Genomic DNA, 25,219 nt, shown 5'->3' on the forward strand with positions numbered 1-25,219 from the left:
ATAGAAAGGGGCCATCAGTTAACACTTAAAATTTAAGTCATTCTCTGACAGTAATAGGATGCTTAGAATGTTGGACATGACGGCCAGTCTAATAAATTCTTCTCGGTCGCAAAGAAGAAACCCTTTTTTAAATTAAAAAAGTTCTGCTTTATAGACTACACGGTTATAACAAAAAGAAAAAAAAAATCGTTTATATAGAAGACCGACAACTATTTGCAAGTGAATCTACAGAAAGATCAACCTGTTTGGAAATTGCTAAAATTTTGCCTATTTCACTATTTCATTTAGGAAAATTTCGATTACCGCTTTAATTTAAGAAAATTTGCCGTTTAGACCGTGTCTTTTCAATATTTACAAATCACACTATCTTTATTGTCAAATTAGAAAAAGTACATAGAGTATATAATGTGATTATAAATCAGTATATAATATGTTTATAATTCACCAAAAATAAAAAATAAAAAATATACTAGTAGAAGATTAAAAATTCCATATTTCGTATTTTAAAACAAAGTTTTCTTTAGTTTAAAAAAACATTTACGTAGTATTTACAAAGCAACTATAAACATCAAAATACACATTATTTATTTAATTATTTAATTCATGAGCAAACAAGTTTATATATATATAGGCGTGTATCTTACGGTATCCAATCAAAAGTCGAAGACTATGTGTTGATATCGACTAGGCAATGATGTGTATTTGATAAATTAGCGTATTGTTTTATTTCCTTACCAAAAGAGATCCATTGGCAGAGCAACAACAGCCATTCTTAAATTAATCGAAATATAAACTTTTGTTTTATTAAGAAGAAAATTTCGGTAGAGTTGGTAGTTTTACTGAGTTATAAAGGGGATTGAAAATAAAAGAGAACAGTTCTAGATAGGTGTTGAGCATCGGTGTAATCCTTCTCTTGATACGGTAGTCCACCAGTCCTTAAAATTTTTAAGATTGTGCGCGATCTAATGAGATATCACATTACACGGAGAACAAAGTATTATTTACCGCTTAATACTTCTATAGGGATGGAGATTATAATAGTTTAAATATAGTATAATGTTACATTCTATATCCTTCTATAAGGATTGCGATTCTAATAGTTTAAATAGAATGAGGGACAATGTGATAATAGGTAGGGCTGTAAATGAGTTAAGCTTTAGCGAGCTGGACCTAACTCGACTCATCTCGAGAGGTAGATTTTTCTAGCTCGAGCACAATTGGAGCTAGAAAAGTTCAGCTCAATGAGGCTTGAGCTTGGCTCGACAGCTCGTGAGCAAGGATGATCCTCCTTGATACCTGTCAGCAAAGATAGAGGAAGACGCAGATGCCGATGTAGTGAAACTAGTGTGAGGGAGAAGGCAAGCATGGTCTCGGGATGACCTCAGCCTCACCGTCTTAGGAGAGGAATCGGGTGTAGATGGAGGTAGCGGTAGCTAGAGAGGCGGTTGGAGGAGAGTGAAAGTTACGAGGAGAGAACGCAATGTAGAGGTAGAAGCGAGCTGTAACAACCAAGCCTTAAAATATATATATATATATATATATATATATATATATATATATATATATATATATAGTTTTGCATGGGCACGATGTGGCCGGCCACACTCGTGTCGATGCAACTGGGCATGGCGTGGGGGTGCCACGCACCCCCTAGCGTGGCCGCAACCGGTTGGTCGCGGCGGGCCCCAGCGCCGCTGCAGCCGCTGCCAACCCCCCTCCCCCCCCTCTCTCCCCCTCTAAATCTCTCTCTCTCTCTCTCTCTCTCTCTCTTGTTTTCTCTCTCTCTCTCTCTCCCTTTGCCGGCGTCGACCTGTGACCACCGCCGCCGCCACCTCCACTAACACAGTGAGCCTCCTCTCTCTCTCTCTCACTCTCACCCTCTCTCTCTCACTATCTCTCTCTCTCTTTCTCTTTTTCTTAGTTTGGGCTTGGGCCAGTCGGAGTTGAGCCGCCGGTGAGAGGCCGGCAGCTGGCTGGCCACCAACTACCGGTGCCCTCCTCACCGGCCCGGGTTCGCACCTCACTCCTCTTTCTTCCCTTCTTCTCTTCTTCTTCTTCCTTCTTCTTTTCTTCTTCTTCTTCCTTAGCTGCTTCTTCTCTTCTTATTTTTCTACAACAGTGCTGGGCTTGGCCTAGAATTGTAGCAGGTCAGTGCTGGGCCAAGCCTAGCACTAGTACTAGTGATCCATTATCCTTTTTAATTTTATTATTTATTTATTTAGGTATTTCTGTCTTAATTAATACAAATATATTTAGACATTATTTATTTTAATAATAATACATATTCATCATTATGATTATTGATAATTAAAGTTTATTGATGATTAATTAGATTATAAACTATTACACATAAATATATGTAATACTTATATTTATTTATTTATTTACTTATATGTATATTAGATTAATAGATAGATTTGTAAATTATAATTATTAGATTTATATTCTAATATTCTTATGATATACATTTTAAGTAATTCTATTAATTTATTATATATTGTTATTTTTGTAACAAATAAAATACTAGGCTTATGTATTTATTTATTATTTTATAACGTAATATTTAATTAATCAAGATATAATTATAGTTAGGTTTTCATCTATATTTTTATTTTTATTTTTATCTGTAATTAAAAATTTAGCTAGTAATAAAGATAAGTAGAAATTCTCAAAACCTTCTACATCATCATATATTACATGAACGGATTTTAATCAGATAAACGTCTAACATCATACTACTTAAATAATTTCAGATTTTGACCCCCCCCCCCCCCCCCCGTTCAGGATCCCGTGGACTTAGCTGTCGAGGCTTGATCATTGTCGTAGCAATGTGAATGAGTGGTTGTTGGATATTTGCAGTGGTGTGAGTAGTCTTATCCCCTAGATGCCTTTCTCAAATTATGATATATTATATTTTATGTACACGCATGTTTTGGCCTCCAACATGATTATATGGTTTTATATAGAGATGATTTCAGTCAAGCATATTTTTATCATGCATTTGATTAGGTTGATATGAGATATGAGTCCATTGGTGATATATAGAGATGATTCTACTATTATGATTTTTATGTTGGGATGATCTCTATCATAGGTATGCATGTGATAAGCTAGCAAAAGTATACATGTGTTAGATACATGGTTAGTCGGCATTGCATCATTTTTCTCTTGGCTTCATTACCGAGTTTGGGGCTGGGTACCATAGTCCAGCATGGTGGATGATATTCATGGTTGAAACGGATGATTGTGATAGTGAGAGATATGTGGATTATATATGGCTCTGACATATACGATTATCTAGTGGTTGGTATGCATCATGCATCATCATTGATGTGACTAATATCATTGGATCATAATTGATATACATGATATGTTGTAATATTCGGTGATGTTATATGGTAATTTCATTATGTGATATATTTTTGGTTGAGGATAATATGCTACGTGATACCGACTCGAGATATTCCGATGAGATATTTTAGAAAGATGAGGTGAACTATAGACGCGAGATAGTATAGAAGATAGTTTAATCAAATATTGAGTTGTACCATTATTTTATATTTGTACTTCATTGTATAGACGATAATTGGTATAATATAGGTTAAACTATAGTGTACTCTTGTATCAGTTGTTTAGTTACACCTTGATGGTTTGTTGTGGCCTGTGTGGGTCCTGCCAGATTAATTAGTGGTCTAGTGTATATTATTGTGGACTTGGATATTCACATGTTAACAGGTTTATTTGGTTAATAGTATGTTTTATTTGGTGTTGGATTATGTGAGCATGGATATGTTAGTAAGTAGTATTTGATAATGTCATGATTGTATGGGCACAGGAGAGTATCTGTGCACAACGGGCCCCGCCCGACCTGTCGCGTGCCGTGTGGGCACGTGGGCGTGCACGTGTCCGTGCCGGGCGGGGGCGTTACACGAGCAGTCTCTATACCTCGAATGCGGTTGGACATGAGGGACGACGGTGGCAGAGGACGGCAAAGACTGGTGTATCGAGGGCGGTGGATGGTGAGATGTTCTCTTCAGCACAAAGGAAGCAGAGGATGTGGACCATGGACACCTTTCCCCTAACTTCCTTCTTCTCTGGCGAGATCCAGACTTTGACGAATGCGCCGCAATTGAGCGATCACAATGCCAGATTCTCGATGCAAAGGATTAAGGAGGGTTTTATGTGGTGGGGTGTTTCCTACAGCAGAAAATAAGAGGCTGGAGAATGGCGGAAGAGGAGAGAAGCTTAAAGATGGAGTCATGGAGATGGGTTTTAGCGGTGAATGGGTTCAGCTAAGAGATTTTGGGGATGGATGTTAAGGTTTTAACTTATTAATCATCATTTTATCTATTGGATCTTAGATCCAACGATTCTAAATATATGTTATAAATAAAATATACGAGCCTAATCGAGCCAAGCTTGAGCGAGCCAACGCTAGCTTGCCTCGACTCATTTAAAGCTCGAGCCAAGCTTTAAACCAACCGAGCCCATGAGCTTCACAAACCCATGAGCTTTTTTGACAGCCCTAATAATAGGTGATCACAAAACATAGGAATATCATAAGTTGCATATCAATTCTAACATGGCACTACAAAAATGAAACGCAATCCACAAATAAGGTTTTATGTTTTGTAAAATTAAAAATCTCATTAAGCAAGCACAAGTCATTCCGAAGAATAGTTTGGTACTCGGGATACCCAATCCATCACAAAAAATTGGAAGGATTAACCTAGCAAAATTAACTAACTAGTTTGCTGATAAAGTTTCAGAAGGTACTTACCCCAGTATTGAATAGAGATATTTATGCAAGTGAATAGATGCACAATTTCAGGCTTCTACAATGGAACAACAATAAGGGTGAAGATGGGTTGGATTAAGTCCAACCCAACCTACTACCTAGCCCAAATAATATCGGATCATATATGGATAAAAAAAATCTATCCGATCTAGATATAGAGTCTTTTAGAAAAGAAAAAAAAGAAATCCGGATCTAGATATCCAATATCATTTTAACTCCATAATATAAATAACTAAGTTAGTAAATCAGATTGCAATATCCAACGCCCTACTTCAACACCAACCTCCATCTCTTTCCTTCAATCTCTCTTCATCCGCTGCTTCCACCAGAAGTGAGAAACCCTACATCTATCTCATCACAGGAGGCCTCTTCTATGCAGCTACTCAACTTCACTGTCAACCTATCCTCCTAGGTTACCACATTTGCACTCTAGCTCTTAAATCTATTAGTGATCGAGATCAAGGACCCGCCCATTGTAGAGATCTCTGTCTCGAAGCGGCTACTCCAAATTAAAAACAATCCCATCTTGAGCACCCTTCCGAGTAGCAAAAGAGAGATTTATGTTGCAATAAGACGCCGCAGTCCATCAAGCAGTAGTAGAGTGAAAGACGATGGTGAAAGCAGTAGCAAAGATGCAGACCGCGATGAAAACTTTGATGTTTTTTTTTCTTTTCAAAACTCATTGTTGTGAAGCTAATATTTAGGCTATGATTTTTCTATGCTTGGAAAGTTAGCTAAATTCTGGAGGTATGCACAAAATTATGTTTGCCAATTTAAGTTTCTTTTTCTCCTTCTTCAATCTTGTAGAGAAAAAAAATTACATCTTATTCTGAGTTACTCTTTTTCTGAAAGATTAATTTGAACTATTTTGATCTAGTTAAAATTTATAATAGAGGACAGTAGGGAAGTGAATTATCTATTAATGGTCTGAGGTTTAAAGATAGTGTAACACCTAGTCCCAATCATGTGCATGCCACGCGCCAACATGAACATGCAGCAAGTGCAACAACTTAGTTAGTTGCCGACAATCAAATAAATTATATAATTAATACTATAATTTATTGAACAACATCTAAATTAAGAATAACTCACGTTAGGGTATCAATAAAATACTTGTAACAACATAAAAAAATTAAAAAAAATTTCATGGCACAACATGGCTGATTGTGCCATGTTGAGATGGCACACGGGCTGGGGGTGCCACGCACTCCCAACCGCCGGCCCGGCCAACCGAGCGTGGCCATCTAACCCTGATGGGCCTGTCGGTGCTGGCGCCATAGCCGCAATGCCAACGTCCGCACCGCCTCTCTCTCTCCCTCTAAATATCCTCTCTCTCTTTCAGTCTCTCTCTCTCCCTCTAAATATCCTCTCTCTCTTTCAGTCTCTCTCTCTCCCCCATATTACCAATGCCGGCCTATAGCTACTGCCGCCACCACCTCCACCTCCACTAATGCAGTGAACCTCCTCCCTCTCTCTCTCTCTCTCTCTCTCTCTCTCTCTCTCTCTCTCTCTCTCTCTCTCTCTCTCTCTCTCTCTCTCTCTCTCTCTCTCTCTCTCTCTCTCACACACACACACACACACACACACACACTCTTGGGCTCGGGCTCGCCACTAGCGGTCGGTGCCTTCCCCACCGGCACCGGTCCTCCTCCTCCCCCTTCCTTTCCTTTCTTCTTCTCTTATTTTCTTTTTCTTTTTTCTTATTTCTTTCTCGATCCCTGTACTATAGTAGTTTCTTTTTTTTCTCTTATTTCTTTTTCTTTGTTTCTTTTTCTGTTAATTAAGGATTTTATGTTAACTAATGCATTTAGTCTAATTAGGCAGTTAATTATATTATTATATATATATTCGATAATATAATTATTATCTAATTATAATTAGTATAATTAATGATTAATTATCTTACAAAACACCTAAATATACCTATTATTTAATTTACATATAAGCTTACTTGCATATGACAGATTAATACTTAGCTTCATTGATTATAGTCATGAGATTTATAAATATATCCTAATATTCATTATTTATATATAGCTGCTAGTATGTAATTCAATTGCTTTAATTATACTATTTTGTATAGACTAAAATAAATAGGCTTGCTCATTTAATTCCTTATATCTTATATTATATAATTAAGAATAAGAATGATAAATTAGTTGTAATTACATTTTTGCCTACACTTACATTCTGATGTATAATTAGACATATTTAGCCTTTTATCTTATGTTACATATTTACATTATTTTAGTAAATATAAAAGAGTAACCATTTTAATCTTATTTCATCACTAGCATTTTAATAATAATAGTATATTTATGACATTAAAACCTAATAAATTATCATATTTTATATGAATTAATTCTAATCGCTAACAACTCATCGCTAACATCATACTACTTAAATATTTTTAGATCCTGAATCCCTTATGTGAGACCCCGTGGACCTTATTAGCGATGAGTTGACACTCGATTGCCGGATATGAGGGATACGTGGTTTGTATCTTCTGATCAAAAGTGAGTAGTTTTATCCCCTAGATGCCTTTCTTAAATTATGATATATTATATAATTATGTATCTGCATGTTTTGGCCTCCAGTATGATTATATGACTTTATCTAGAGATGATTTCAGGCGTGCATATTTTATTATATATTTGATTAGGCTAATCTGGGATATGAGTACATTGGTGATATATATAGATAATTGGAGATGAATATACTATTATAGTTTTATGTCGAGATGATCTCTATCATGAGTGTGAATGTGATAGACTAGCAAGAGTATACATGTGTTAGATACATAGTTGGAGTCTGCATAGCATCATCATTCTCTTAGCTTCTTTACCACATAAATTAGATACATAGTTGGAGTCTGCATAGCATCATCATTCTCTTAGCTTCTTTACCACCTAAACTCCTGAGTTGAATGATCTGTTGTAGTACTCGATATATACATATGATCTATCATGTATTAAAAAATTATAAAACTACTTATGTATGTGATGTGATGGCTAAAATAATATCTGGTCTGGACTAGTACTGGACATACTCTTAGCGTATGACAAAGTATGGTGATGATTGATGGTTGTACTCTTAGCGTATGATAGGGTACAACTATCATTGATATACCTTTAGCATATGGTAGGGTATAATTATTTCCTGAGATATCCTTAGCATATGAAATGGTATGATTATCTTCTGAGATACCCTTAGCATATGACGGTGTATGATTATCTTCAAAAATACCCTTAGCGTATGACAGGGTATGCTCTGAGCATGTGCCATGATATGTATCAAGTTTGGGGTTGGGTACTATGGTTCAGCATGGCAGTTAGATATTCGAGTTGAGATAAATGACTGTGATAGTGAGAGATATGTGGATTATATCTAGCTCTAACATATATGATTATCTTGATATTTAGAGTTGAGATAGATGACTATGATAGTGATAGATATGTATATTATATATAGCTTTGACATATATGATTATCGAGTGGTTGGCATGCATCATGCATTATCATTGATGTGACTAGCTAGTATCACTAGATCATGATTGTTATACATCATATATTATTATATTCGGTTGTAACGCCCCCGTCCGGTACGAGCACGTGCACGCTCACGCTCCCACACGGCACGCGCGGGCCCGTCACGCACAGATACACTCCTATGCTCATATAATCATGATATCAAATAAAACTTGCTAATATATTCATGCTTATATAATTCATCACCAAATAAATCGTACTATTAATCAGATAAACTTATTAACATATGAATATCCAAATCAATAATAATATATATACTAAACCACTACACAATCTAGCAGAGCCCACAAAGGCCACGACGAACCATCAAGATATAACTTATAACCACCAACACATGAGTATAATATAATCTGACCTGTATTATACAAATCATCGTCTAGTATAATAAAGTACAAATATAACAAACAACGATACAACTCAATTTCTATACAAATTATCATCTATACCATCTCGCACCTATAGCTCACCTCATCATTCTAGAAATATCTTCTCAGGATATCTCAAGTAGCTATTACGCACCACATATCTAAGAGGGTTAGAAAAAATATAAAGAGAGTCATGAGCAGAAGACTTAGTAAATAGACTGTACCTCGAATCAGTGATGCTAAATAAAGAGTAAATCATGTACTCGATAATATAAATTAGAAATAGTATCATGTCATGAATGAGTATATGAATGTGTCATCAATAATACATAAATGAAAGGTAGATATCATGTCATAACTGATAAAAGTATATAATTCTCGACAATGAATAAACAAATCTCCATGTCATACTATTATCATAACTCTCTCTCAAATATGATACATATGATGCATGTCAACCATGTCCATATTATGATACTAAATGCACTCACATATAATGTATAATGACCACTTGAAAATCAGATATATTAAATGATAATGAAATCATATGCATTTCTCAACATCTCAAACATCAATGTCACTTCTAAAAATTGTCATCATACTAGACCACTATGCACAGTCAACACCTGATACCCGGTCTCAACATCATGCCCGAAGGCTGAGCATACTCTGCCATCCACAACGAGTATCTCAATCACAACTATACTCTGCCATCCGCTAAGGGTATCAATATCCATTTAGACCGGGCACCCTTCTAGTTGATAAAATTACGTGAGGATAACTCGCCACATATGCCTTAGTGAACGCGACATGTGTTAGAATGTCTGCTGCGCATACAGACTAACGACCTCGAATGTAAGGCCATAGGATCACGACTATATTGAGCAATCAATCATCCACCAAGCGCGTCCTAACCCTCGCGCCCATTAGGTATCCTCACGATTTCTATCAACTATTCTATTAATCGGATTTCATGCTTTTCTTCTAAATAACAGATCATATGTATTTTATCCAGTAGTATAATAAGTCATGCATATTATAAATTTAAGTGGAAAAGGAGTCAAAAGAAGTACATGATGCGGTGAAATCTCCAATGGTACATGTATCACACCAACAACCAGATACAAACCATGTATTCCTCCCATCCAGCAATCGAGTGTCAACTCATCACTAATACAGTCTAGGAGGTCTCATATAAGGGGTTTGGGATTTGAAAATATTTAAGTAGCATGAAGTTAGTTGTTTATCCCATTAGAATCCATTCATGTAAAATATAATAATTATTAAATTTTATTAAATAATTGAGTTAACATTATATATATATAATTATGATAACCTTATTCTAATTATATATTAGGTATATAATAATTAATCTCTTTTGATATAAAACAATAAAGACTCAGATATAAAATAATATAATTAAAAATGCATGTACATTAAATAACTAAGTATAATTCAATTATTTGGCAATGACTACTTTTAAGTAGTCACTAGTTATACATAAAATAATTATCATAGCTTAACATTTTATTTTATGGAAAATAATATAGATAATAGTAAATGCTATAAATGCATTGTATATATATAAAAGCATACATGAACATTAATGGAAACTTATATAATTTTATTATTTTTAATAAACTACATACATTAATCTAATAATGATAATTAAGCTATAAATACCAAAATACTTATAATTACAATTAATTATATTTGTCCTACTTATGCTTAGCTTAATAATTATATTTGTGAGTATATATACATCTTTAAACTAATTAACTATTTATTTAAATTTATTATAAATAAAATAAATTAATTAAAAGAAAAGAAAAGAAAAATTCCTATTACAATGCTGGGCGCTAGTAGAGAGGAGAACTAAGAGGGAGGAAGGAAAGAAGAGGAAGAAGAAAGACGGAGAAAAGAAGAAGAAAGAAGGAGAAAAGAAGAAGAAAAAAAAAAGAAAGAAGAAGAGAAGAGAAGGGAAGAGAAGAGAAGAAGAAGAAGGGAAAGGAGGAGCCGGGCCGGCGGGGAGGGGCGCGGCTGCTTCTGGCCAGCTAGTAGCCGACCTCTTCCCGATGGCTTAGTTCCGGCGAACGAGAGAGAGAGAGAGAGAGAGAGAGAGAGAGAGAGAGAGAGAGAGAGAGAGAGAGAGAGAGAGAGAGAGAGAGAGAGGTAAGATCTGGAACCAAAGATAAGCTACACAACTATTCTTTCAAGATTTGAATGTATTACATGAATCAGTTCGCACAACCGTGGGAAAATATTCGTCAAATATTCTCCTGTAGTTAGAAAATTACGAAACCAATTGAATTAGATCTGTACTTCCTGATCTACAACTTTCATATTTATGCCCTTCGCAGATTCGAATTGTAGCAGGGACGAAAACATGGAATAACATGGGTGATAGTGGTGGTGACGGGTGGAGTGGATGTTAGGGTTATGGATGGATTTGGAGATGAAGATGGATGGTGGATGTGATTAAGAGATATAGACGAAGGGAACGAAGTGGTCGAGATCCTAAAGAAGAGGGGTGGCTTGATAGTCGAGGGAGATTAGAAGTTAGGAGAAACCTTACCAATTATAGAGGTGGAAGGATGGTGAAGAGGGAGGAGGGAGACGTCTAAAGAGAAGATAAGAGACAAGAAATCAACAATCCAATAGCATAATGAAGTTGGTTGCCATCCACATATTTATAGAGGCTAACCAACAAATCCTAAAATAATATGAAACCCTAATTCTAGAGGATTCCCGTCGATCGCGTTCGAACACACCAAAAGGCGTTCTCTGTATGTGTGAACGCGATGCAGGCATTCGAACGCGGGCGTTCAAACTCGCCCGACCGCGTTCGAATACACAATATGCGTTCTTTGTATTTGCGAACCTAATGCAGGCGTTCGCAAGGGCGTTCGAACGCGACCCCTCATGTGTTCGAACGCGACCTACAGAAATTTTATTTTAATAAAAATAAACACATAATGCAATAGGAAAAGATCCTAACTAAGTGTATCAGAGGGAGAGAGAGAGAGAGACTCACCTTGGTGGTGATAGGCCGGCGGCAAGCCGACAACAGCAAGAGGGAAAGCCGTGTGAGAGAGTGACTGAGAGAGAGAGAGAGAGGAAAAGAGAGGGAGTGAGAGGTTTAAAGAGAGAGAGAGAGAGAAGGCGATGGAGGAAGGGGATGGTGGCGACAATGGGGCTCGCCACACCAATTGGCCAAGAAATAGCGTGTGGCAGCCCCACGGCTTGCCACAACAAGTGAGAAATTTATCACTTGAGTTGATTTATATATATGTTATTGAGGATACATATATACATGCTCATACATGGCATAATGCTTCTTTCGATTCATATTATTCAAGTACATGATTTACTTTCTATTTGGGCATTATTGATTCGAGTGGTCTATTCATTGACCCTTTAGCTCATGACTCTCTTCATTTATTTTCTAATCCCCCTAGATATGTGATACGTGATAGCGACTTGAGATATCTTGAGAAGATATTTAGAGCGATGATGAGGTGAGCTATAGACGTGAGATGATATAGAAGATGATTTATCTATATATTGAGTTGTACAATTATTTGATATTTGTACTCCACAGTATAGACGTGTGGTTATAAGTTGTATCTTAATGGTTTTCGTGGCCTATGTGGGCCTTGTTAGATTATGTAATAATCTAGTGTATATTATTGTGGACTTGGATATTCATATGTTAACATATTTATTTGACTAATAGTATGATTTATTTGGTGATAAATTATGTGAGCATGTATATTTTAGCAAGTTGTATTTGATGATGTCATGATTATAGGAGCATAGCATATACATATATACATGCTCACAAATATAGGATCACGATCTGCAACAATTAATTTTGGCATACCATGCATCTTGGCCACGTCGTGCACATAGACCTCAGCCACCCTTTTCGCCGTGTAAGGATGCTCTAAGGCTGAAAAATGTGCATACTTGCTGAGGCGATCTGCCACCACCAATATAAAAAAATATCCCTTGGCCTTGGGTAGGCCATCAATGAAATCCATAGCGACATCCTCCCAAACCTTGGTCGGAATGGGAAGCGGTTGAGGCAATCCAGCAGGTTTGGTCGATTCTGTCTTTGTCCTTTGGCACACTTCATAAGCCTTGACATAGGCCTACACATCCTTCTTCATCCCAGCCCATATGCAACTTTGACTCAACCTTTTGTAGGTGCGTAACACTTCTTCATGTCCAGCTATAGGAGAATCATGGAAGTGGCGCATCAACTCCAAGTGCAATTGATGGTTAGCTAAAACAATGATCTTCCCCTTGTCTAACAAGAGTCTCTCCTTCATCAACACCCCTTGTTTACAATTGGGATCTGCAGCAAGGTCATCCATCATTTTCTTAGCTTCCAGATCATTCTTGTAGGCCTCCTGTAGCTGCTGGAAAAAGGGAGAAACCGGTGCTAAAATGGCTGCCAACTCGGCTGGGTTTAGGCATCTGGATAAGGCGTCGGCGGCGTTGTTTTTAGTCCCTTTTTTGTACACGATCTTGTAGTCATATCCGAGTAGCTTAGACACCCACCTTTGTTGGGCTAGTGTGTGAATGCGCTGCCCAAGAAAATACGGTAAACTCCTTTGATCCGTGCGGATCGTAAAGCACTGCCCGATGAGATGAGGCCTCAATTTGGTGATAGCATGGATGATGGTGAGCATTTTTCTTTTATAGGTTGATAGCAGCTGCAAACGCTCGGAAAGAGCCTTGCTCATGTAGGATACCGGCGTTCCTTCTTGCATTAAAACTGCCCCCACACCAACTCCGGATGCATCACACTCAACGGTGAATGGTTTGGTAAAATCTGCCAAGGAAAGGACCGAGGCTGAGACCATTGCCTTCTTCAAGGCTTCAAATACTTCCCTAGCTTTGTCCGTCCATGAGAATGCCCCCTTTCGTAGCAAGGCCGTGAGGGGAGTTGCCACCTTGCCGTAGTTCACTACTAATACACTTAAATTCTTCCTAGTAGGCAGCAACCGTTGTCTTTTGGACAAGCTTTGATAAGGTGGCGATGTAATCCTCAAAGCTTGCAATTCTGAAGTGCCTAAATAGGGTGTTTACGAACACCGGCCATCCATCGAATAGCTAACGGATTGGTACCAATGTAATGTTGCGCTCTCTAAATGGAAGCACGCCAACAACACTTTGGCATCTTCCATTGTCCCTTGATACATGAAAAATTGTTCAGCACAAAAGATCCAATCCAAAGGATTACCTCCTTAGAACCTAGGGAACTTGAGTCTCGTCGTTCTTCCATGCATAAGATTGTTGCGCCCCACATCATACGCGAGTTTAGGTCCCAATGGCAAGAAGATATAGGATCGGTACATCGTGCTCTCGGGCCTCTGGTCATCTTTCTCATGGCGCAAACTGGGGTCATCCCGATTCAGCCAACCCGCGGCTACTTCAGCGTGGTTGCGATTTATATCTGGACACGCCCCTTCCGCACCTCTTAGTGGATCATAGGGGCTTGGTAAGGTCCTCGAGAACCGATGGGTGGTGGTAGCAAAGGTTCATTATGAACATGGGCTGCCCTAGCCCCTGGTTGAGGCAACACCGACATAGCTAGATTTGTCGACACAAGAATTTTGGCGTGCGCACGGTAGCTGCGAGGTTCTACAACTCCTCCCTCATGCCTCTCATCTCCTCTTGCTCTGTTTGCTGTAAATCCAGCATTTGTTGGAAGAGGGAGACAAAGGTTGGATCCACGGTAGGCGCTAAACCCGTCGAAGTCAAGCTCGTGCTCGCATTCGTTCTATCCGTCAACATTAAGGACGTGGTAGGCTCGGTCTCCATGGGTACCTCCATGGTTGTGCGTCAATTGGCCATTGGTATTGTAGCAGTCATAGGTCCGAGAATCAGTGGCTCTAATACCACTATTGTGATCTCGATTTCAATGGGAAATATTTGGATGTTAGGGAGGATAAAAGAAGAGGAAGAAATGAGCCTTCCCTACAGGTCTGGGGGATAAGCTAGTTGATAAGGATAGAGGCGGCATAGCCGTGGTAGTAGAGAACAAGAAGGAAGGAGAGAAGAAGATTTGGGTTAGAAACTTAATTCATACAATAATGATTATAAGGTTGCCTTCCACATATTTAGAAGCTAACCTGACAAGCAAAACAATCAAAAGACTACCCTAGAAATAGTGTAGTGTCATCAGTCGCAGTCTAGCGCGTCTGCACATGCTAAATACTTTCTATTTTTGCGAACATATGAATGCGCTAATCACGTTCTTTGTATTTGCGAACGCAAGTGTTCAAACTCAAAAGTAAAAAAAATTATTTGTTTAAAAAAATAAAAGAGACTTAGCTCAAGATAACTAGGTCCAATCCCAGTCATATTGATGGTTCTTGAACCAAAAGGTCGGCTACAGAATAATTCCTTTAATATTTATATTTATTGCAGAAAGCAGTCCGCGTAATCATGGGAAAATATTCGTCAAATATTCTCTTGTAGTCAGAAAATTACTAAAGTACGTGTATTAGATTTGTAACTTCTTATCTATAACTTTTGTATTTATGCACTTCACAGATTTGAACTGCAACTGAGACTAAAACATAGAATAACGTGGGTGATGGTGGTGGTGACGGGTGGAGTGGATGTTAGGGTTATGGATGGGTATGGAGATGAAGGTGGATGGCGAATTGATATGATTCAGACTTCACCGATTTTGTCTCGAGCATGGGTATACTTTAGGGGTGTCTTTGTCTCTTGTTTTAGAATTTAATTCTTAAAAAAAATAAGTTTTCTGTATGTCGCGTTCGAACGCGGGTAAAGTGTGTTCGAACGCACTTGTGAATGCCTACATCAGGTTCGCACATCCAGAGAGTGTGAAATATGTGGGTTCGAACGCGATTGGCAAAAATGTACTGTTTAGGGTTAATAATTGCAAATTTTGAATTATTTGGTTAGCCTCTAAAGGTGAGGATAACAACCGTGGAATTATTATTGATGAATTGAGTTTTTGCCCTGCCTTCTTTGTCTTCTTCTCTCCTGTTCTCTCGTTCCCTGGTGACGCCGTTTCTAACCTCCCTCGACCGGCCAATCACCCTAGTCCCTCAGGGGTGGCCCTCTCCTCCCCCTTCTTCTGATCTATCCATCACTTGCTCTAATCCTTCCACCACCATTTATTCACCGGTGCCACCCTATTAATGCCGATCCACCATCATTTACCATCATCTAGGATCTCGTGCCTCTATCCACGGATCCTAAAACAGACTACCCAATGTTCATCCACTAATCGGACGATATCTTGAGATCCTGACATCCGATTTGCCTGAAACTTGATTTGTTAGAAATCTCTTTTCTAGGGCTATATATCAAAATCTCACGTTGATCCGACGATGGTATCTTTCAAGATATATTTCCAAAGTTTTGTGTCGATTTTGTCAAGATCTTGTAAATTAGAATAGATCGAGCATTGGCCAAAAGGGGAGATCGTATCAAGCTGGTATTAGAGCTATAACAACCCAACCTTAAAAAAAAAATCTTTGCTGGGCACGACGTGGCCGGCCTCGTGCCCATGCAGTAGCAGCATGGGGAGGGGGTGCCATGCACCCCCTTGCGTTGCTGCAGCCAATAGGCTACAGCCAGCTGATCGCGACGGGGCCCAGCACCGCCGCAGCCACGGCCAAGACCCCCCCACCGCCTTCCCTCTCTCTCTTTCTTTAAATCTCTCTCTCTATGTATCTCTCTTAGTCTCTCTCTCTCACTCCACTCTCTTCTCCTCGTTGCCGACGTCAGCCCGCCGCCACCTTCCCGAAGCCGCCGCCGCCGGTGAGAAGCTCTCTCTCTCTCTCTCTCTCTCTCTCTCGCCCGAGCTCGGGCTCGTCGGAGCCGAGCTGCTGGCTGGCCAGTAGCAGCCGGTGACCTCCCCGTTGGCCTGGGTCCGCAACCTCCTCCCACACCTTCTCTCTTTCTTCTCTTCCTCTTCTCCTCTTCTTCTTCTTCTTATTCTTCTTCTTCTTCTTCTTATTCTTTCTTTCTTTCTTTTTCTCCTTCTTCCTCAAACTCCTCCTCCTTCTTTCTGCGTAGTGCTGGGCTCAACCCAGCACTGATGGTAGAGTTAATTTATTAATTAATTAATTATTTTATTTATGTTATTTATTTAGGTATTTTTCTTCTTAATTAATGCAAATAGAATATTTAGACATTAACTATTTTAATAATATTATATATTATTTAATATAATTTTATTAATGCTAATTTTTATAATTAATGATTAATTAGGTATAAATATAGGTAATACTTATATTTATTTATTTATTTATATATTTATTAGATAAATAGATAGATTTGTAAATTATAATTATTAGATTTATATTCTAATACATTCATCATATATATATTTTAAGTATTTCTATTAATTTTATGATTATTCTACAACAAATAAAATACTAAGCTTATTTAGTTATTTATTTATTATTTTATCGAGTAAAAACTACATTGTCCCTAATTAATCAAGATAGTGTATGAATTATAAAATTAATTATAATTAGACCTTGTCTATACTTATAGTTATTTAGCCTTTTATTTTATTTTATAATTATATATTTAGAAATACTCTCATATAAAAGGAAAGAGACCTCTTCTCCTTACGTTATAACTAACATTTTATGATAATAATATAATTATAGTATTTGAATCATATCTATGATATAGACCTTGTTATGTAATAAAAAATAAAAAGAAGTGATTCTAAACTTAATAAACATTTATATTCTAATTGAATTAATTCTAATTAGATAAACGGCTAACATCATATTACTTAAATATTTTCAGATCCCGAACCCCTTATTTGAGACCCCATGGACTTTGTTAGCGATGAGTGTCACTCGGTTAACTGACGGACGTGAGAGATGTGTGGTTTGTGTCTTCTGATCAGACGGTGAGTAGTCTTATCCCCCTAGACGTTTTTCTCAAATTAAGTTATATTATATATTATGTACATGCATGTTTTGGCCTCGAGCATGATTATAAGACTTTATCTAGAGATGATTACAGTCGAGCATATTTTTATCATACATAGAATTAGGCCAATCTTGGATATGAGTATGATGATGATAAATAGAGATGATTAGAGATAATTGTACTGTTATGATTTTATATGAAGATGATCTTTTAGTATGAGTATGCATGTCCGAGGTCAATAGAGTCTGTGCGCACAGACAATCGGACACATGCCGTTCGTCAGGGCATATGTGGCGAGTTATCCTCACGAGGTTTTCTATTAACTATGTGAGTGCCCGGTCTGGATGGATGTTGATATCTTAGCGGGTGGCGGGGTATGATTATATTTGAGATACTCTTGCGGGTCGCGGAGTATGCTCTGAGCCTTCGGACATGATGTTGAGACCGGGTACCGGGTATTGACTATGCATAGTGGTCTAGTATGATGATATTATACCGAGGTGTCGGTGATGATTGTGATGTTGAGAAATGCATACGATTTCATTATCATTTGGTTACCTGATTATCAAATGATCAATATGCATCATATATGGTTGTATTTAATATCATAGCATGGTCATGGTCGGCATGCATCTTGTGTCATATTTGAGAGAGAGAGTTATGATGATGATATGACATGAAGATTTATTTATATATTGCCGAGGATTATATATTTTATCAGTTATGACATGACATGTTATCTATTTTTCATTTATGTATTATTGAGGAACATTCATATACTCATTCATGGCATGATGCTTTTTCTGATTCATATTATCCAACACATGATTCACTAAGCCTTTTTCTCATGACTCTCTTTATTTCCTTTTCTAACCCTCTCAAATATGTGGTACGTGATAGCGACTTGAGATATCTTGAGAAGATATTTTAGAACGATGATGAGGTGAGCTATAGATGCGAGACATTATAGATGATAGTTTAACTAGATATTGAGTTGTACTGGTATTTGATATTTGTTCTCTTTTGTATTAGACGATGATTTGGATATTACAGGTCGAATCATAGTGTACTCTTGTATTAGTTATTTTAGTTGTATCTTGATGGTTTATTGTGGCCTGTATGGGTCCTGCCAGATTATGTAGTGGTTTAATTTATATTATTGTGGACTGCGATATTCATATGTTAACAGGTTTATTTGGTTAATAGTATGATTTATTTGGTGATGGATTATGTGATCATGGATAGGTTAGCAGGTTTTATTTGATGATGCCATGATTATATGTGCACGGAGACTATCTTGTGCGTGACGGGCCCCACACGACCTGTCGCATGTGCACGTGCCGTGTGGGCACGTGTGCATGCCCGTGCCCGTGCTGGGCGGGGGCGTTACAAGAGCCACTATTCCTCGGACACGCGCTTCCTATGATGACAACTAGAGCCATGGCTGCACAGTGAGATGATGAAGAAGAGATTCTCCTAATAGAGGAGGGGGAAACAGTTGCGGGGACTTCCACCCGCGGAATCGACCGATCAAATCGGAATATGAAAGAACCTAGTGTTCAAGCCGTGTTGGGGTCTCTTTCCGAACAAATGGCCATCAACAACCAGATGATGATGATGGAGATGATACGAGAATTACGGGCGACAGTGGAAGCCATGGCGAGCAGGAATGCACCATCGACCTGACAATGCAAGTCCAGTCCCATGAACTCGTCGCCACAGGTTCAGAATTTGCAACCATAAGAGCCGCTGCTGCCACCACCCTATGGGCAGAGACAAGCAAGGATGGTTCCACCAGGCCCAATTGCAGGTGAGCCCATTTGACGAGCGAACCACTATGGAGATCACCTTGGAGATCAAGATCCGTGGGTGGGGCAATATGAATCGGAACCACGACGAGTTAATCAAAATCGAAGGAGGGATCATCAACCATTCATGGTGCATCCTCCTCCGGTTAGACAAGGACTTGGACAACAACGACATCCATGGACAAATCATGTGTCTCGAATTCTTTAAGTTCAAAGGTAGCAATCCAATCAATTAGTTGTATAGGGCAGAGCAATTCTTCGCATACCAGGGTACGACGGAAGAATATAAGGTGACGCTTGCGAGCTTCCACCTTGAAGATGCGGCGCTTCATTAGTTTTGAGCAGCCAATGCCAATGAGGCTATCAAAACTTGGGCTGACTTTTGCGCCGATATCACGCGGCGATTTGGAGCGTCGAGGTATGAAGACTTCGATGCTCTCCTCTCAAAGACGGTGCAAAAGACCTTGGTTGGGGCATACCAAGAAGAATTTGAGAGGATAAGTAGCTGATGCCAACCCCCATGGACTGATTAGTAACTTCGCAGCACCTTCATCTCCGGGCTGTGGAGAGACATACAAGCTGACGTGAGGGTTTTAAGGCCTAGAACCTTAAAGTAGGCCTTTGAAGATGCGGTGCTCATGGAAGACAAACATCGAGCCATGAAGTTACATCTAAAATAGAACAGGACAAGCCAAGGAAGCCACAATCAAGCTCAACCAACCATAGCAGCAGGAAATGTTACCGGAGCACCAAGAACACTGTTGCAATGGCGCCTCCTCGAGCAACCTTGAAGCCATCCCAAGATGTAAAGTACGCACCTAGAGGTCCGGGACGAGCACTCACACCTACTCAAGTGGAGGAACGAAGAGCTAAAGGCCTATGCTTTTGTTGTGATGAGAAGTTTGTACCCGGACATCGCTGTGCTAAACTGATGGGATCAGTGATGCTAATAGATGGATTGGACGATGTGGAGGAAGAGATTGCAGATGAAGATGAGGGTGTGGCTGGACTGCGAGGAGGAGTAGCTGAGGAGTGACTTATGGAGGACATGATGGCCGAGATCTCTCTCCACGCCTATTCCGGGACAGCAGTGCCAAAGACTTTGCAGGTGAATAGTGTAGTCAAGAAAACCATAGTGAGAATCTTGATCGACATCGGGTCCACCCACAACTTCATTGACAAGAGGCTCCTTAGGAAGATTGGGCTTGAGTCGGAATCTACGGAAGGGTTCGATGTGATGATTGCAGATGGCACCACATTGAGGGCAGATTTTATTTGTGGAGGTGTGGAATTGAAGGTGCAAGGCCAAACCTTCACATTGGATCTTTATCCGTTGGCCTTGCGAGGTGCCGACATTGTCTTGGGACCCAATGGCTTTAAGCTTGGGACTCGTAACATTTCATTTTTCAAACCTCATACTAACATTTCGGAAGAATGGTCGAAGGGTGCTGGTGGATGGAAACCAACTGCGGCAAGGGCCGACGTTGCAACCACTTTTGGGCCTTCCTTGTGTAAGGGACCGAGCTCTACTATTGCAAATGGCTATTGTTGAACCAGAACATCCACCACCAAGCGAAAATAGCCACTGACTTGCAAGAGCTGCTGTAGGAATTCAAGGATCTCTTCGAGGAACCCTGAGGACTGTCGCCGACCTATCGGCACGACCATCGCATATAGATCATTCCGGGGGTTGAACTAGCAAATGTTCGGCCCTATCGGTGCCCGCATGTCCAGAAGGAAGAGATCAGCAAATTGGTGGTGGAAATTCTCAAGCAAGGGATTATTCAACCGAGTAGAAGTGCCTACTTATCGCCGGTGCTGCTGGTTCGGAAGAAAGACGGGGAGTTGGCGATTTTGCGTCGACTACCGAGCCTTGAATGCGATCACCATCAAAGACCAGTATCCAATACCAATGATCGAGGAGTTCTGGATGAACTTACAGGGTCGGCTTACCCCAGCAAATTTGACTTAAGAGTGTGGTATCATCAAATCCGCGTCGACCTGGAAGATGTGCACAAAACGACATTTTGAACTCACGATGGCCACTATGAGTTTCGAATCATGCCATTTGGGCTCACCAATGCACTGGCTACCTTCCAAGGGAAGATGAATGACCTTTTTTGCCCGCTCTTGTGTCGGTACATGCTCGTCTTCTTTAACGATATTCTAGTGTATAGCAGGAATTGGAGCAAGCACTTGCGGCATGTGCGTGAGGTGTTGAATATCTTGCCACAAAATTAGTTAAAAGTCAAGATGAGCAAATGCCTTTGGGGAGAACCACGAGTGGAGTACTTGGGACATATAATCTTAGCGAGGAGTGGAAGCCGATCCAAGCAAGATCAAGAATATGGTGGACTAGCCGATTCCCACTAATCAGCGAGAATTGAAGGGATCCCTTGGGTTTATGTGGTACTACCAGCGATTCGTTGCCAACTACGGTAAGATTGCTGCCCCGCTGATCTCCTTACTCAGAAAAGGAGGGTTTCAATGGACGGGCAAGGCGACGAAGGCCTTCGAAGCATTAAAGACAACTATGTCTACCGCACTGGTTCTAGCACTATCGGATTTCAGCAAGCCCCTTGTGGTGGAATGCGACGCTTCGGGTGAGGGCATTGGGGCAGTTTTGATGTAAGAGGGCAAACCCGTGGCATATATGAGCAAGGCATTGTCAAACCGATCACAACAGCTATCCACCTATGACCGCGAAATGCTAGCAATTCTATATACCGTCACCAAATGGCAACCCTACTTGATTGGCCAACGATTTACTATACGCACAGACCAGCGTAGCTTACCCTACATCATGGAGCAATGTGTGCACACCCTAGCACAACAACGGTGGGTCACGAAACTCATTGGGTATGACTACGAACTAGTCTACAAAAAGGGGATCGAGAACCGAGAGGCTGATGCCCTTTCACGCCAACCGGACACAAGTGAGCTCGTCTCCTATTCAGCACCAATCCTTCCTCTATTTTCAGATATGTGGGGAACCAATGCAGAGGATCAAATTATGGAGCAGCTTGAGTCAGAGTTCAAAGATCGCTTCCCTAATTTCAAACCTTGAGGACAAGGTTGCGGAAGCGTGGTGGATTGATACGATTCAGACTTCACCAATGTTGTCTCGAGCATGAGTACACTTTAGGTGTGTCTTTGTCTATTGTTTTAGTGTTTAATTCTTAAAAAAATAAGTTTTCTATATGTTGCATTCGAACACGGGTGGAGTGCGTTCGAACGTGTTTGTGAATGCCTGCATCAGGTTCGCACATCCAGAGAGTGTGAAATGTACGTTCGAATGCTGCATTCGAATGCGCCTATGAACACCTGCATCGCATTCGCAAACCCAGAGAAGTGCAAAATATGTGCGTTCGAACGCGATTAGGCGCGTTTGAACGAGGTCGGCGAAAATGTACTGTTTAGGGTTAATAATTGCCGTTTTTGAATTATTTGGTTAGCCTCTAAAGATGTGGATGGCAACCATGGAATTATTATTGATGAATTGAGTTTATCACCCTAGTCCCTTAGGGCCTGCTCTCTCCTCCCTCTTCTTCCGATCTATCCATCACTTGCCCTAATCCTTCCATCACTCATAACCCTTCCACCACCATTTATTCACCGGTGCCACCCCATTAACGCCGGTCCACCATCACCCACCATCATCTAGGATCTCGTGCCTCCATCCATGAACTCTAAGATAGACTACCCGACGTTCGTCCACTAATCAGACGATATCTCGAGATCCCGACATCCGATTTGCCTGAATTAATTTGGTGGAAAGCTCTTTTTCGGGGCTACAACATATCAAAATCTTACATCAATCCGATAGCAATATCTTTTAGGATCTACTTCCAAAGTTTCATGGCAGATCTTGTCCAAATCTACAAATTGGAATAGATCGAGCCTTGGCCAAAAGGGGAGATCGTATCATGGATGTGATTAAGGGATATAGACGAAAGGAACGAAGGATATTTGAAGTTAGGAGAAACCTTGCCAAAGGTAGAGGTGGAAAGATGGTGAAGAGGGAGGAGGGAGATTAAGGTAGATAGATGATGGAGAGGCAAGAAATCAATATTTCAATAGCATAATCAATTTGGTTGTCATCTACATATTTATAGAGGCTAGCCAACAAGTCATAAAACAATAAGTAACTCTAATTCTAGAGGATTTTTGTCGATCGCGTTCAAACGCTCTCAATTGCGTTCGAACGCACAAAAGACGTTCTCTGTATGTACGACCGTGTTCGAACTCACAAAAGACGTTCTCTGTATGTACAATCGCGTTCGAACGCACAATCGCATTCGAACTCGCTCGACCGTGTTCGAACACGCATTATGCATTATCTGTATTTGTGAACCTGATATAACCGTTCGCAAGGGCGTTCAAACGTGACCCCTCCTGAGTTCGAATACATGAATTTTATTTTAATGAAAATAAATAACTCGTGCAATAAGAAAAGATCCTAACTAAGTGTATTAGCCATCACATTTCCCCCACCTTGCCCTCAAGGTGAAAAGTCGGGGAAACGCTCCAAGATATCAATCTCCAATTCTTATGTCGCCTCATCGGATGGCTTGCTAAGTCACTCGACTAGAATCTCCATCTCCAATGTGGTACAACATCGTTGTCGGCGCCTAGCAAGTACACGAATTGACTCTACGATCTCTGTCTCCTCCCATCCGACAGCTCCAAACGATATGCAACCGGACCAACATGCTCCAATATCTGAAATGGACAAAAGTAGCAATGTGCTAACTTTTGGTTACGCATCGGACGCAAGGTAACCTGTCAATATGGTTGTACTCTCACGAACACGCAACTGTCGATGTCGAACTCCTGCTCGCGATGGCTACAATCATAAACTTGCTTCATGCGGTTCTGAGCAAGTTTAAGATAGGCACGCAACCTCCTCAATTTGGCATCTTTATCCATCAAGGCTAAGTCCACATCCGCACGATCTGCAGATGCCACTAGATTACAAGCGCGTAATGTTGGAGCCATGCGTCCATACACCGCCTTAAATGGAGTCATGTCAATGTTGTTATGGTAGGTGGTGTTGTAAGATCACTCCGCCCATGGTAAGAACTCCAACCATCGTCTCGACATCTCTCCAACAAAACACCTCAAATATTGCTCAATGCCTCGATTGACCACCTTAATTTGGCCGTCCGTCTAGGGATGGTGGGCCAAACTGAAGTTCAATCAAGTCACTTGTAATCTGAAAAACTCAATCCAAAAGTCACTCACAAATACACGATCATGATCGGAGATAATCATGTGTGGCACGCCATGTAACCGAGCAACATCTCTAACAAAAATTTTAGCCACCGACTTGGCTAAAAACGGATATGACAATGCCGAAAAGTGCGCATACTTGCTCAATCTGTCAACCACCACAAAGATAACGGAATAACCATATACCAGCAGAAGACTCTCTATGAAATCCATAGAAATGTCTTCCCAAACACGGTCCGGTATAGGTAAAGGCTGAAGTAATCCGACCAGTTTCAATGTGGTTGCCTTAGCCCTCCTTTGACAAACTTCACAAGCACGGACAAAACTCCTCACATCCCATCTCAATCCTGGTCATGTACAACTCTAATATATCCTCCTATAAGTCCTCAAGACACCCTCATGACCAGCCTTTGAAGTTTGGTGGAAGTGCTCCAACAATTTCTGTCGCAATCCATCATTTGCGGGCACCCAAATGCATCCACGATCCAATAGCAAACCGCCTCGGTTCTCTAACTCTAGATG

Source organism: Typha latifolia, chromosome 13 (genome assembly GCF_019914945.1).
Source record: "Typha latifolia isolate L0001 chromosome 13, TyphaL0001v2, whole genome shotgun sequence".
Taxonomy (NCBI): Eukaryota; Viridiplantae; Streptophyta; class Magnoliopsida; order Poales; family Typhaceae; genus Typha; species Typha latifolia.